We start from the raw sequence: 14,977 nt of genomic DNA, 5'->3' as shown, positions 1-14,977 counted from the left end.
AACAAGGTTTCTTTCATCTGTGAACAAACTGACTCGATAAACTGTTGTTAGCAGTGAATGATGCCGTGTGTTCCTTTGCCCTAATCCCGAACTGTCATTTATATAAGTAAGGAGAGAAAGAGGAGCATGTGGTTTTCTATAGTTTGTGTATTGTGTAACTTGTCACGAAATTTTTCACACACCTGCTACCATGAAATATCCAGTAGAAGACAGAAGATGCCCACCTCTCAGTGGTCAGATAGAAGACCAAGTATGACAACCGGCTGTTGACAGCCTGTCATCTCAAATATAAGAGTGAGATGGACCATCTCAGGAGCAGAGATCGGATGTATTGGAGGAACTTGAGGAAGAATGAACCACCCTGTCCTGAAGAGGCTAGGATGGGATTGGGCTTCCCTGGTGGCTTAGATGGTAAAGAATCTGCCTGCAATGCAGGAGGTCCAAATTCTATCCCTGGATAGGGAAGATCCCCTGGAGAAGGAAATGGCAACCCACATCAGTATTCTTGCCTGGAGAAGCCCATGGACAGAGGAGCCTGGCAGGCTGTGGTCCATGGAGTCGCAAAGAGTTGGACAGGACTGAGCAACTAACACTTTCACTTTTATTTTCTCTCAGAATGGGATTAGCAGCCATTTCCAGTCCTGCCTGGAGCCATTACCACCTCAGGATTAGAATCTAATGTACAACCTGGTGACTATAGTTGGTGACACTGTATTGTATAATTAAAATTTGCTAAGAAAGTAGAACTTAAATGTTTTCATAAAAAAACCAAATATGTGAGGTGATGAATATGCTAATTTGGTGGGACTATGCTAATTTCATACCTCTGTATACATATATCAAATCATCACTTTGTATACTTTGTATATGTATCACAACTTTGTCAATTACACAACAAAAATTTAAAAAAATAAACCAATGAGGTTGGTATCTGATTATTAAAGATATCCGGAGGAGAAAATTTATTAAATGTTGTTAGAAAAAAATCTGGCGTCTCTCTCCTCAAGTTCTAAAAGGTTCACTCAATCTTTAAAAAAAAAAGTATTAATTAATTAAACAGAGTCTGATGAGAAGGAAGGGGATCTGACCTCAATCAAATAACTCATTATGACATATGACAATAACATTTCAGAAGAAATAGCATGTTGTAGACACTCAATAAATGTTTTGACTGAGTAGTAATATTAGTAATTATGAAAAGTAGATAATGTCTGAGGAACTTATTATGTACGAAGTGAAAGTGTTAGTCACTCAGTCATATCTGACTCTTTGTGACCCCATGGACTGTAGCCCGCCAGGCTCCTCTGTCCATGGGGAGTCTTCAGGCAAGAATAATGGAGTGGGTTGCCATTTCCTTCTCCAGGGGATCTTCCCGACCCAGGGATTGAACTCAGGTCTCCTGCATTGCAGGCAGATTCTTCACTATCTGAACCACTAGGGAAGTTCAAGTTATGTACTAAACACCTGGCTAAACACTATATTCAGGCAATTCCAGCTGAAACACATTTTTCACAACTCATTTGACAGCAATGCCTGACCTTACTTAAAGTCATTTGATGGCAAAACTTCACCTGAACAGCTATGTGATTATTTCTAGTCTTTTTTAATTCAATTTAGTGTGAGTATCTGTGTACTTTCCTGTAGAATAATTAATATGGTTGACGCTACTGCTCAAACTCTGTCATGGGGTATTGTGTGATACATAAACTCTATTTAACCTTTCTTTAAAAAATAAAAATAAGGTCATGGCGAGGAGAGAGATGAGGCTGAGCTGGGTATTGACAGTACTGTCCATCTGCCTGAGCGCCCTGGTCGCGGCCACAGGGGCCAAGGGCAAACAGAAACTGCAGATCAGAGTCAAGAAATGGGTAGACCACCATCCCATCAAATCGCGGAAAGGGGACGTCCCGCACATGTACTACATGGGGAAGCTAGAAGATGGAACAGAGTTTGACAACAGCCTGCCCCAGAACCAGCCCTTTGCCTTCTCCGTGGACACAGGCCAGGTCATCAAGGGCTGCGACCAGGGGCTGCTAGAGATGGGTGAGGGGGGAAAGTGGAAGCTGGTGATTCCATAAGAGCTGGGGTATGGAGAGTGGGGAGCTCCCCCAAAGATTCCAGGTGATGCAACCTTGGTGTTTGAGGTGGATCTGCTCAAAATCCAGCAATGTTCAGAACTGTAGCCAAATTGGAGAGGGGCAGTGGAGAGGCCCCCATCAGACTGTTTAAAGAAAGAAAAAAAAAAAAAAAACTGTAACCCCCCCCCAAAAAAAGAAAAATGTCTTAATTCTAGGGTACTTCCAGTCTTGTGGATTTTAGACAAGGTTGTAGACACTAAGTCCTTCCAATAACATTTGACTGTTGCTATTTTATCTATTTTATGATTGGGAAACCAAAGCACAGAATGATTAAGTAGCTTTTCTAAGGTCACAAAGTTGGTGATAACTGGAGTTAGGTCCTGAATTTAGGCAGTTTTTCATCAAGACCTATGATATCTACCCACTGTTTTGTGCTACTTCTTATATGGATAATGACATAATAGAGAATCAAGTTTCATGATAGGATAATGGAATGCCTCTGTGTAACCTATAAGAAACTGTTTTATAAACAAGCAGAAATGCTTTGTATTTCATTTTGGACAACTAGTCTATGCAGTGACCAAGAGCTATAGGTACGAGAAAGCAATATTGCATAGCAGAGGAACAGGACAAGGACACTTTATCAGTGGCAGGTCCCGGGAAACCCAGGACATCAAAGAAGAAGCAATCATCAGAGGAAGATCTTAGGAATCTTTGTGTTAGATGTCTGGAAGAACCCCAAGGCAGCACCGGAAAACAGGGACCAAAGAAATCAGGAGAACTACAGACACACAGAGATCCAAGATGTGATTGAAGATCTCTGCTTCCCTTTTTTATTGACCTGGATGTCCCACTGGGATTACAAGGGTTGCAACCAGCTTGCTACTAGAAGCCCTTCCTCGTATTTCCCTCTGTTGAGCGAACAATCTGTGATGGCCAGTGTAGAGGTTACCAGGGGGAAAGGGAACGAAACAGCTTGCATCATGCTGATTAATCTTCTCAATAGCATCTCTGGGGAAAATGATCTTCTAGTTGTTTTTTTCATATTTAGAAATATACTTAAAATAATAATAATTAAAAAAAAGGAGTAGAGAGAAATTGATGTTTTCCACAACAAAGGGGAAGGAAAGGGGCCCTTTGTAAAATAATTGGCTACCATGAAAGGGGCCAGAAGGACTGCAAACAGATGCTGAGGGCAAGCTAGAAGGAGGTCGAAAAAACAGATGCTAATGGCCATAAGAGAAATGAGTTTTCCAGAGAGTTCTGTTACATTATGATGTGTTCTGGAGCTAGAAGGTGCTAAGGTGAAATAACTCTACAAATAAGGAGAGGATAATTAAGTTTGCTTGTCTCTGAGCTAAATGCTGGCCAAGTAGAATGGATTGCTTAACGCACCATCTGGAGTGGGGTCCAATTTATCCAGGGACTCTCAGGCCTTGACTATGAAATTAGAAAGGTGAGTTTTTAATACTAAACAGAGATGTTTACTGAGGGCATGATGATTCATTTTTTAGCATGTTTTTATTAAGCAATAATATTTGAAAAAAACCCTTAAAGTATTCTGAGGACAATGACTTATGGTTGTAGCTACATGGATTCACAGAAATGTAAATCCATTTTGTACAGAGATCAAAAGTGATGGTAAAACAAGTTTGTTTAACCTTGAGGTAATGCTGGAGTTAATTTACATGTGGACTTTGTGTGATTTGCATCGGAGACTAAAAAATTATTCAAAAAGATTTAAGCTCTCCTCCCCTTTTATCCATATAATATGGCCCTTTGCCAAAGCACTTGGATGAGTGTCTAACAGAAAGTTCTTACAAGGCTGACAAATCAACTAAATGGACCTTTTTAATCACTATAAAAATGAAGCATACTTGCAGAGATCAGAATGCCAATTTTTTAATCTGAAATTTCTTTCAGAGAAATTACATTTTAAACTATTGAAAACCAGCCTAGAACTACTTATAGCACAGCAATGCATTCATGCCACTATTATTAGTGGCCAGGAAATGCTACTGAAAAGTCAAAAAATACACATTGTGTTAAACTATATGTATCAGAAGTTTTGACATAAAATAACTTCAGTGTTTTAAAATAAACTTTGGGGGTTCATTTTACGTTCAAGATCTCTTGAGTTACGTGGCAAGAAGAAACTGGGTGTGTTCGTGTCCTGGGACAGAAGGTAAAGAGTAGAAGGAATAATTATGAAATGATATTTCTTTTAAAAATAATTACTTCAACATGGTCATCTAATTTAACTCTGGTATCATGAATTATAGTAATAGTCTCTTGTTTTTGTCTGTTCAGCCTGCATTTTCCCCCTTTTTTGTGGCAATTATGAACTCTATTTCTGCTTGCAAAGTAAGTCAGGTAAATCTGGCCCCATTGCACTCTGCTCTGAGGGGTGATAAGTAGACACATCCAGTCAAACACATTTACAATGAGTAGCTCAAGGAAAATTATAAGATCCTAGTTGACCCAGGGAGTTAAACCAAGACTTTCAGAAATCACTGGAAAGAGAAGCTAAGTCGATAAACCAAGAGCCACCAACAGCCTTTACATGGTGAAAGCTTGCCTATGATTGAAACCAAGAGAGAAAATAAAAGAGTGAAGAGATGCCTAGAACTGATGGGAAGAGGGGTTGGGGAGAGGAGAAAGACCGAGATAGCAGTTACGACACTCTTCCTAAAGCTGGCTCTTTTACTTCTGGATTTTCCTGTAATATAAACTAATATTTCCTCTTTATTATCATTTTAAGTAAGTTTATAATTAACAGTCTGTCACAAGTTTAAAGATTCACATTTTCAGGAGTTGATACTTGCAGGGAACCAGAGATCAAATTGCCAACATCTGTTGGATCATCCAAAAAGCAAGAGAGTTCCAGAAAAACATCTACTTTTGCTTTATTGACTACACTAAAGCCTCTGGCTATGTAAATCACAACAAACTGGAAAATTCTTAAAGAGTTGGGAATACCAGACCACCTGACCTGTCTCCTGAGAAATCTGCATGCAGGTCAAGAAGCAACAGCTAGAACTGGACATAGAACAACAGACTGATTCCAAATTGGGAAAGGAGTATGCCAAGGCTGTATGTTGTCATCCTGCTTATTTAACTTATATGCAGAGTAAACCATGCGAAATGCAGGCTGGATGAAGCACAAGTTGGAATCAAGAGATTGCCAGAAAAAATATCAATAACCTCAGATATGCAGATGACAACACCCTTACGGCAGAAAGCAAAGAACTAAAGAGACTCTTGATGAAAGTGAAAGAGGAGAGTGAAAAAGTTGGCTTAAAACTCAACATCCATTGTTGTGCAAAAGCTTTTAAGTTTCATTAGGTCCCATTTGTTTATTTTTGCTTTTGTTTCTAAAACTCTGGGATGTGGGTCATAGAGGATCCTGCTGTGATTTATGTCGGAGAGTGTTTTGCCCATGTTCTCCTCTAGGAGTTTTATAGTTTCTGGTCTTACATTTAGATCTTTAATCCATTTTGAGTTTATTTTTGTGTATGGTGTTAGAAAGTGTTCTAGTTTCATTCTTTTACAGGTGGTTGACCAGTTTTCCCAGCACCACTTGTTAAAGAGGTTGTCTTTTTTCCATTGTATATCCTTGCCTCCTTTGTCGAAGATAAGGTGACCATAGGTTCGTGGATTTATCTCTGGGCTTTCTATTCTGTTCCATTGATCTATATTTCTGTCTTTGTGCCAGTACCATACTGTCTTGATGACTGTGGCTTTGTAGTATAGTCTGAAGTCAGGCAGGTTGATTCCTCCAGTTCCAAAGACAGCCCTCAGATTGGGAGAAAATAATAGCAAACGAAGCAACAGACAAAGGATTAATCTCAAAAATATACAAGCAACTCCTGCAGCTCAATTCCAGAAAAATAAATGACCCAATCAAAAAATGGGCCAAAGAACTAACAGACATTTCTCCAAGGAAGACATACAGATGGCAAAAAAACACATGAAAAGATGCTCAACATCACTCATTATCAGAGAAATGCAAATCAAAACCACAATGAGGTACCATTACACGCCAGTCAGGATGGCTGCTATCCAAAAGTCTACAAGCAATAAATGCTGGAGAGGGTGTGGAGAAAAGGGAACCCTCTTACACTGTTGGTGGGAATGCAAATTAGTACAGCCACTATGGAAAACAGTGTGGAGATTTCTTAAAAACCTGGAAATAGAACTGCCATATGACCCAGCAATACCACTTCTAGGCATACACACCAAGGAAACCAGATCTGAAAGAGACACGTGCACCCCAATGTTCATTGCAGCATTGTTTATAATAGCCAGGACATGGAAGCAACCTAGATGCCCATCAGCAGATGAATGGATGAGGAAGCTGTGGTACATATACACCATGGAATATTACTCAGCCATTAAAAAGAATTCATTTGAATCAGTTCTAATGAGATGGATGAAACTGGAGCCCATTATACAGAGCGAAGTAAGCCAGAAAGATAAAGACCATTACAGTATACTAACACATATATATGGAATTTAGAAAGATGGTAACGATAACCCTATATGCAAAACAGAAAAAGAGACTCAGATGTATAGAACAGACTTGTGGACTCTGTGGGAGAAGGCGAGGGTGGGATGTTTCAAGAGAACAGCATCAAAACATGTATATCTAGGGTGAAACAGATCACCAGCCCAGGTTGGATGCATGAGACAAGTGCTCGGGCCTGGTGCACTGGGAAGACCCAGAGGGATGGGGTGGAGAGGGAGGTGGGAGGGGGGACCGGGATGGGGAATACATGTAAATCCATGGCTAATTCATTTCAATGTATGACAAAAACCACTGCAATGATGTAAAGTAATTAGCCTCCAACTAATAAAAATAACTGGAAAAAAAAAACTCAACATCCAGAAAACTAAGATCATGGCATCTGGTCCCATCACTTCATGACAAACAGATGGGGAAACAATGGAAACAGTGAGAAAATTTATTTTTGGGGGCTCCAAAATCACTGCAGATAGTGATTGTAGCCATGAAATTAAAAGATGCTTGCTCCTTGCAAGAAAAGCTATGACTAACCTAGACAGCATATTAAGAAGTAGAGACATTACTTTGCCAACAAAGGTCCGTCTAGTCAGAGCTATGGTTTTTCCAGTAGTCATGTATGGATGTCAGAGTTGGACTATAAGAAAGCTGAGCACCGAAGAATGGATGCTTTTGAACTGTGGTGTTGGAGAAGACCCTTGAGAGTACCTTGGACTTCAAGGTGATCCAACCAGTCATTCCTAAAGGAAATCAGTACTGAATATTCATTGGAAGGGCTGATGCTGAAGCTGAAATGCCAAAAATTTGGCCACCTGATGCAAAGAACTGAGTCATTGGAAAAGACTCTGATGCTGGGAAAGATTGAAGGCGGGAGGAGAAGCGGATGACAGAGGATAAGATGGTTGGATGGCATCACTGACACAATAGACATTAGTTTGAGTAGGCTCTGGGAGTTGGTGATGGGCGATAAATCCTGGTCCTGATAAATAAGTCCATGGGGTTGCAAAGAGTCAGACCTGACTGAGCGACTGAACTGAACTGATCTGAATTGAAGTGGGTTAAAGTGTAAACTAACTGACTAAGTCAAAGTGGAGTATGAAAGAGTTTGAAATTGTCTACCTCAGAAGATCTTTAATGTTACCTACTATGCAATAATGAAGTAAATGGTCAAATTATCTCTTGCAATAGTTTAGAAGCATGGTGATGTGCCCAATGTAGCTGGAAGTTTAAGTTGTTATTCATGTCCAATACTTTTGTTACCCCTGGACTGTAGCCCACCAGGCTCCTCAGTCCATGGGATTTTCCTGACAAGAATACTGGAGTGGGCCACTATTTTCTCCTCCAGGGGATCTTCCTGACCCGGGATTGAAGCCACCATCTCTAAGTCTCCTGCATTGCAGGCAGATTCTTTTACCACTGAACTATTCAGGAAGCCCAACCTAACTACCACTGGAATTTTAGATATTAGGTATAAAATGTAATGACAGCTAAATTTTTTGTTCTATGTCCTTAAAGAAAGATAAAACCTATAGCCAAAGGTGGCATACCAGAAAGCAGAAATAAGGGCAAAAATAGTGTTCTTGTTTGTTGGTTGGTTGCTATGAATCTACAGTAGTCAAAACAAGGCAATGTTGGTAGAACAACAGGCAAATAAATTAGTGGAAGTAAAAAGAAAATGCAGAAAGAGACTGATTTTCCATAACACACAGCCAAGCAATTTAATAGGGGAAATTCTTATCAACAAGTGATCTGGAAAAAAATGGAATAAAAGTATGAGAAAATACTAACTTTAATACCCATTATCTCACAATAATAAAGAAATTAATTTGAGATATTCACAGACCTAAAACATTAGTCCAAATCTATAACATTTCTAGAAATAAACATAGACAAATATTTCTGGGAATCTTGGATAAATTATGAGAAAAGGCAAAATGAGCATTAACAAGAAAAATACAATACACTGGACTTTAAGTTAAAAACTCCTGTCCATCAAAACACACCATAAGAAAATGAAAAGGCTGGAACAATGCCCAACAAATTATTTGAGTCCAGAATATCTGAGCTCCTACAATTCAGTAAAAGAAAAACAAAATATTAAGCTAGTAAAATATTGAAAGATACTTCACAAAAGAACAAATTCAAGTGGAATAAGCACACAGAAAGAACCTCGCTATCATCAGTCATCAGAAAAATGCAAATTTAAATTACAGTGAGACACTACATCAACATCAATTAGAAACAATTGAAGGAATTGATCAGCCCAAATGTTAGCAAGGTTGTAAAGCAGCTAGAACATTCATATTGCTGATGAGAGGGTAAAACAGTAGAACTACCTAGGAAATAGGTTTGGCATTTCCTATAAAGCTAAACATTAACTTACTTTGTCAAAGCAGTTCCTTCTATAGATATTTACCAAGAAGAAAACTTAAAAGTATTTTTATACATAAAAACTCATACATGAAGGTTTAGAGCCGTTTTAATTAATTGCATCCCCAAACTGGAAACTGTTTAAGTGCTTCCCAGCAAGAATACAGAAAACAGTGTGTGGTTTGGTCATGTATTCAATAGCAATAATAATATGAAAAGTAAGCTGATATATGTGGCACAATGAATGAATCTCTTAAAAACACTATGTTGAGCAGAGAAACCGAGGCACAAAGATTACATATCATATTTCCATTTCTATGAAGGTCGGGAGCAGATTGTTGCTCTGAAGCATACCCATCATAGCACTTAGCTTAACCCCAGCACTATTCCTAATAATATTGCTTGCATTCCAGGCTCAACTATATCCAAGGGCTTTCTTCTGTCTTACCAAATTAAAATATCTTCCTGCATCAAGTAACTTACTTTCCCAGATTGATACACTATTTTGATTAGGATTTTACAAGATGGGTAACAATGAAGAGCCATCATTCTGTGCTGAGTAGACACAGTGGCGGCAGTCATAATTTACACTTTGATTATTTCTGACCCAGATAAACTAGCAGAAGAAGACCATGAAAGTACTAACTTGTGATGGCAAAACCAGAGCAGTGGTTGCTTATGTCATGCATGAATGCATCCTCAGTCACTCAGTCATGTCTAACTCTTTGCAACCCTGTGGGCTGTAGCCACCCAGTTCCTCTGTCCGTGGGATTCTCCAGGCAAGAATTCCGGAGTGGGTTGCCTTTTCCTACTCCCAGAAATGTTCCTGACCCAGGGATGGAACCTGCGTCTCTTGTGTCTCCTGAATTGTCAGGCAGATTTTTTTTACCACTGTGTCACCTGAGAAGCATTGTTTGTTTTCAAAATAAAGATATTTAATCTGAGATACTGTTGTTCAGTACTAGTATTTTTGTTGTTCTTTGCTTAAGCTTAACTTCCGGCTAATTGTGTTGTTTTATGGGGAGAAATAGAGTGGGTCTTCTTACATAGTCTTATAGTCTTCTTACAGACTATATCTGTGCTTAACCAGCTCTGCATTTACTTATTTTTTGTAGACACAAAAATTGATAGATGGAAGATAGGTGGAGAGATACATACATACATGGGTACATAGAAAAAGATACAAATATATATTTATATACAACAATAAACATATATATTTCTTATATATGAAATACTACTTGTAAAATTGAGATAATGTTACTTTATAGGATTTCTGTGAGGATTTACTGAAATGATTTATATAAAAAATAGTGCCTGTCAAGTAATATGCTCAATAAACATTGTTTATTATTTTCAGAATAATATATAAAAATTATTCTCTAATCCCCTAGCATAGTCAAAAATATGGATATATTCTAGTTATTTTAAAAGCTGAGAGCACAATATCGAGGTTTAAGAAATTTAATTTTTATTTTATTTTTTTCTTTTTTAGAAACTTAATTTTTAACCTTAGCTTCTACCTTTGTGACTTTTACCAAAATATTCTACTTCTACATGCCTAACTTTCTTCCCCTATTAAAATTAAAGATCTGTTACATTCTTTCTCTTTGAAGGCTACTTCAGCCTTATATTTAGACAAAAAGCTAAAGAGAAGCATCTTCTATAGTCAATCATTCCATAAACGTGGGCAGGGTAAGTTAAGCAGCAACTGAAACTGTTACTTGTAGCAAGTACTTAACTGAACACTTCCTATGAACATGAGTCTTTATGATGCACTGGGCTTAAGGCTGGGACCCATAGGGATTTCTGCAAATTTGGGGACCATATCACAAATAACATTCTGTATTTATTGAAAACATATCCTTTCAGTTACAGCACTTTCTCTGTAGAGCTATAGCACTTTCTTTGTATAGCTCTATCTCCTATGACTTAGACAGTTAAAGGACTTAAATGCTAAATTCTGGAATGTGCTTTTCTCCCTTATGTCAGTTAGATCCAAGTTCATCAATGATCAACTACAGAAGCTGAAAAACCACTTTGGGAACACTGTCAGCTCCTGTTTCTAGGCTGATTTCTAACAGATGTCTTACCCTTGTTCATTCCCCCTCTTTATTTCAGCTGCTATTCCTCTGAGCTAACAAAAGGAATCTTTCAGCCATTTTATACACCTCTAGGAAACTACACAGCCCAGAATATGAGGGCACATCTAGATTAAAATTGCCTTTTCCCCCTGACATACAAACACAAAACACCTCATTGCAACTTGCACACTCTGTTCCAAAGTTGCTTGCAAGGGGCCTGGCAATTTGATAGATTTAATACAAAGACATTCCGATCACAGAACTACTGGACTGATATTAAGGCATTAGGATGGATGAAAGCTGTCATCCTTAAACACTTCACAACCGACTATGCAAGAATTTGACCTGGTATAAAGTGCAAAACATTCAGGAGTAAACCACATTTGCTCCCTTTGGAATAATACTATACCTGTGAGCAGGATTGTGATTAGGACTGACATCAGATTCCCATTTTTAGGAATGTCTCATTAACATCATCAACTGTGGCCAAGAAGGTAAAAGAACATATGTTTATTTCATGAGGCAAATAATTTCATCTGGCAAATGCTGTATTCTCACCCAGCTTCACAATAAGTACAAAGCTAAATAAAAATGGAAATTATTTTGCAAGCTTTCCTACAACTTAAAAAAAAATGAAAGAAAGATACCTTGGGACTTATTTTCGAGATATACAGATTCTTGAAATTCTTTATTCTTTTATCAGCTCAGTTGCCCAAGGGGAAATCTGTACAACAGGCATCATATGTCTTTAATAATGAAGCAAAGTACTGTATCTCAAATCTTTCGAGCAGCTAAGAAACCCAATTGTGTGTAGGAAATATGAGAAGAGTTTGTTTTACTAGAGCTATAAATTCAGCAACATCCAAGGGTTAGGCTTATTTCAATTGAAGGCAGAAAGACAAAACTGACGAAAACATTTTAAAGGATAATCCATACGGACTGAGTCTGAGGGAAATCTTCCATGAACAAATACCTTCCTTATAAACCAGAGAGCTCTAGAATCCTCCCCTTCCTTTTTGTGTTTAAAGGCTCAAACTCTATAAGACTTCTCAAAACAAAGTTTCATCCTTCTTGAAAAAGGACAATTGAGACATTTATTTTAAGAGCTTCTAGTTTAATTTCTCTAAGTGAAATGTTTCTCTATGATCCTATTTACAAGTATGCATTTCTGGTTAAAAATCACAAAATTGGAGTTAGCAAATTAAGATAGAAAGATTTTGCTTCTAATGACACTGTTATACCAAACAGTACATTATGTGCTTTAGCTGATGGATGAACAATGACTAAAAGCTGCTATTAAGCAAAGTAGATACATTAAAGATAACTATAAAAAATAATTGTATTTAAGGCATCAAGAAAACATTTTAGGTATCAGTTCCATATGGTTTTCCTGGTGTTTCAAACTGATGTCATAATAAATACTATCCATTGAGACTCAAGATAAACTCAATCCAAAGATGTCAATTCAAGGCACTGCAGATTTTTAAAAATACATTTAGTCAATAGTTCATTTTTCTTTCAAAAACCCATTCAGCTGAAAAATGTATAATTTTAGTGACAGGAAAGGAGCACATTTACTTGGATGTTTTCATTTAGAAAGCCCTGGCACCATGAAAACAGTACTGATAACAGACCAGCTCTGTTCTTAGCTGAGAATAGCTAAGGAATACCACTGAAACTGGTGTGCACTCCAGTGAATTGAAGAATCTTGTCATCTTGACTAATGAGCTTTTTAGCTGAAGACTCATCACAGATCTAACATCTACATGTCACTTGACAACAAGCTTACTTCAGGGCAAAATTCAAATGAACTCAATATAAATATTGTTCAAAACAATCCCATTAATTTTAAGATATATAACAGAAAAATTCCTTCCACACACAAATGATCTCTTTACTCTGTAATTAGAAAATGGTGTGATAGTTTTTCCTGACTCTATCTTAGGTATTTGTATAGTCCAAACAAAAGAACTCAATGTTCTGTTCCAGAACTTGTTATGTTAGACAAATTTCTTACTAAAAACTCTTGACTGCTTCTTCAAACACAGCTCTAAAAAGTGTGCCTATTTGACTTTCTAATCTAGAACAGGTTAGATGCAGAAAATCAGAAGGGGCCATGACTATATTGGCAGGCCGTCAACAATCAGCAAGAAATGAAAGTTGACAGGCAGATGGAGAGGGACAAGTTAGAGGAACCGTAAAATACACAAAATAATTATAAAAAGTAAACACATCAAACTGACCCAAGATTTTAAAAGGGATAGCATCTTGAGGCAAACATCTCTTCAAATAATTACTTGACTATACATGATAAAATTGATATGTACAATGATGGCCCAGAGAAAACATTCAATCATATGCCCTGCTCCAATAAGACAGTATGTATTTAACACATCATACAAATATTCCCATAAAAACACTTAGCTTATTTTAAAAAAATTAAAGCATGACATTTCTAGGTAGACACTTTGTGGAATATCTCACCCCAATGATGTCAGACCTCGGATGCAAATATATGAAATATAATATGACTGCCAGATGCTGACTGATAAGGCACAACTTACCAACTAAATAACAACAAAAAGTTCAGGTAATACAATATAAACAAACTATATTTAATCTTAAAATAACCTATTGGTATATGGACATGACTCAATGGACATGAGTTTCAGCAAACTCCAGGAGATGGTGAAGGACAAGAAAGCCTGGCGTGCTGCAGTCCATGGGGTTGCAAAGAGTCAGACAGAACTGAGCAACTGAACAACAACAATTGCTATATAGTCTTCATGATAATAACACTTAATGTCTTCAATATATTTCTTCAAGTGGATATTTTAAATCTTATTCCCCACTCCTCTTTGGTTGACCATTTATATTGTTATACTGTAATGAAAGCTTCAGGTTTAGGGATGTTTTGCAATACAAATAACAAAGAAAAGGTCACAACTAACAAATCTAAAGGACACACATATTTGTGTAGATAGCTGAATACCCAGTGGCAAGACAAACTCCAGTTCTCTTAACACAGTGGCTCTGGTTTCATTCCAGCTGTGTCCTTCTCAGGATGTGGACTTAGCCATAAGACCAGCTTCCCTTACGGTTGCAAAATGCCTCAAGCAGCACCAGGCTTCATATCGACATGTCAAGATATCTGGCAGAAAAGAGAACAATTTTTCCCTCCTGATTTCTCTCTCATAAAAGCTCAGATGACTTCTTTCCTGTCATCCCAGAAAAACTCTCCGATTGCCCCCTCGTGAATTCCTGAGGTTCATGGTGGTTCCTGGGCCCCGTGGCCGGCACAGGCCATGCGCTGATTGACTTAGGCCTGGGTCACTAATCACCGTGGGATTTCCCTGAGACAATCAAGCACAGGCCTAGAGGTTGAAGTGGATCTCACCTTGACTGTGCAGGAGTCAACACCTATCTGAAGTTTGGGTCATTATGAGGATGAGGGAAAAATGGAATGCTAGGTGAAAATGAACAGTGATTGTTACATTAAAATGGTTGTTGCATGTATAAAAGCTTTCACTTTTATATAGCTTCCTTCTTTAGTATAGTTTATCATACATACTACAAATATTTTCATTTCATAATTTAAAGTTTTTTGGCTACAATGACTAGAACACATTTTAATTTTTTCAAGCAAGGGAGGAAATATTATTTTTGCTGTTGTTACAGTTGTTCAGTCACTAAATTGTGTCCAATTCTTGTGATCCCATGGACTGTAGTATGCCAGGCTCCCCTGTCCTTCAGTATCTCCTGGAGTTTGCTCAAACGTATGTTCATTGAGTAGGTTGATGCTATCTAACCATCTCATCCTCTGCCACCCCTTTCTCCTTTGGCCTTCCATCTTTCCCAGCATCAGGGTCTTTCCCAATGATTCGACTCTTCACATCAGGTGGTCAAAGTATTAGAGCTTCTGC

The 14,977-nt window shown here is 37.9% G+C and overlaps 1 pseudogene; it reads left to right on the top strand.

The window, feature by feature from the left end:
* The first annotated feature begins 1,760 nt into the window (after positions 1-1,760).
* LOC110152689 (peptidyl-prolyl cis-trans isomerase FKBP2 pseudogene) lies at positions 1,761-2,183 on the top strand (annotated as a pseudogene).
* Positions 2,184-14,977: the final 12,794 nt, after the last annotated feature.

The sequence above is a fragment of the Odocoileus virginianus genome, chromosome 25 (assembly GCF_023699985.2).
Source record: "Odocoileus virginianus isolate 20LAN1187 ecotype Illinois chromosome 25, Ovbor_1.2, whole genome shotgun sequence".
NCBI lineage: Eukaryota > Metazoa > Chordata > Mammalia > Artiodactyla > Cervidae > Odocoileus > Odocoileus virginianus.
The sequence above is the reverse complement of the archived record's forward strand: the minus strand, read 5'-3'. Positions and strand labels throughout refer to the sequence as shown.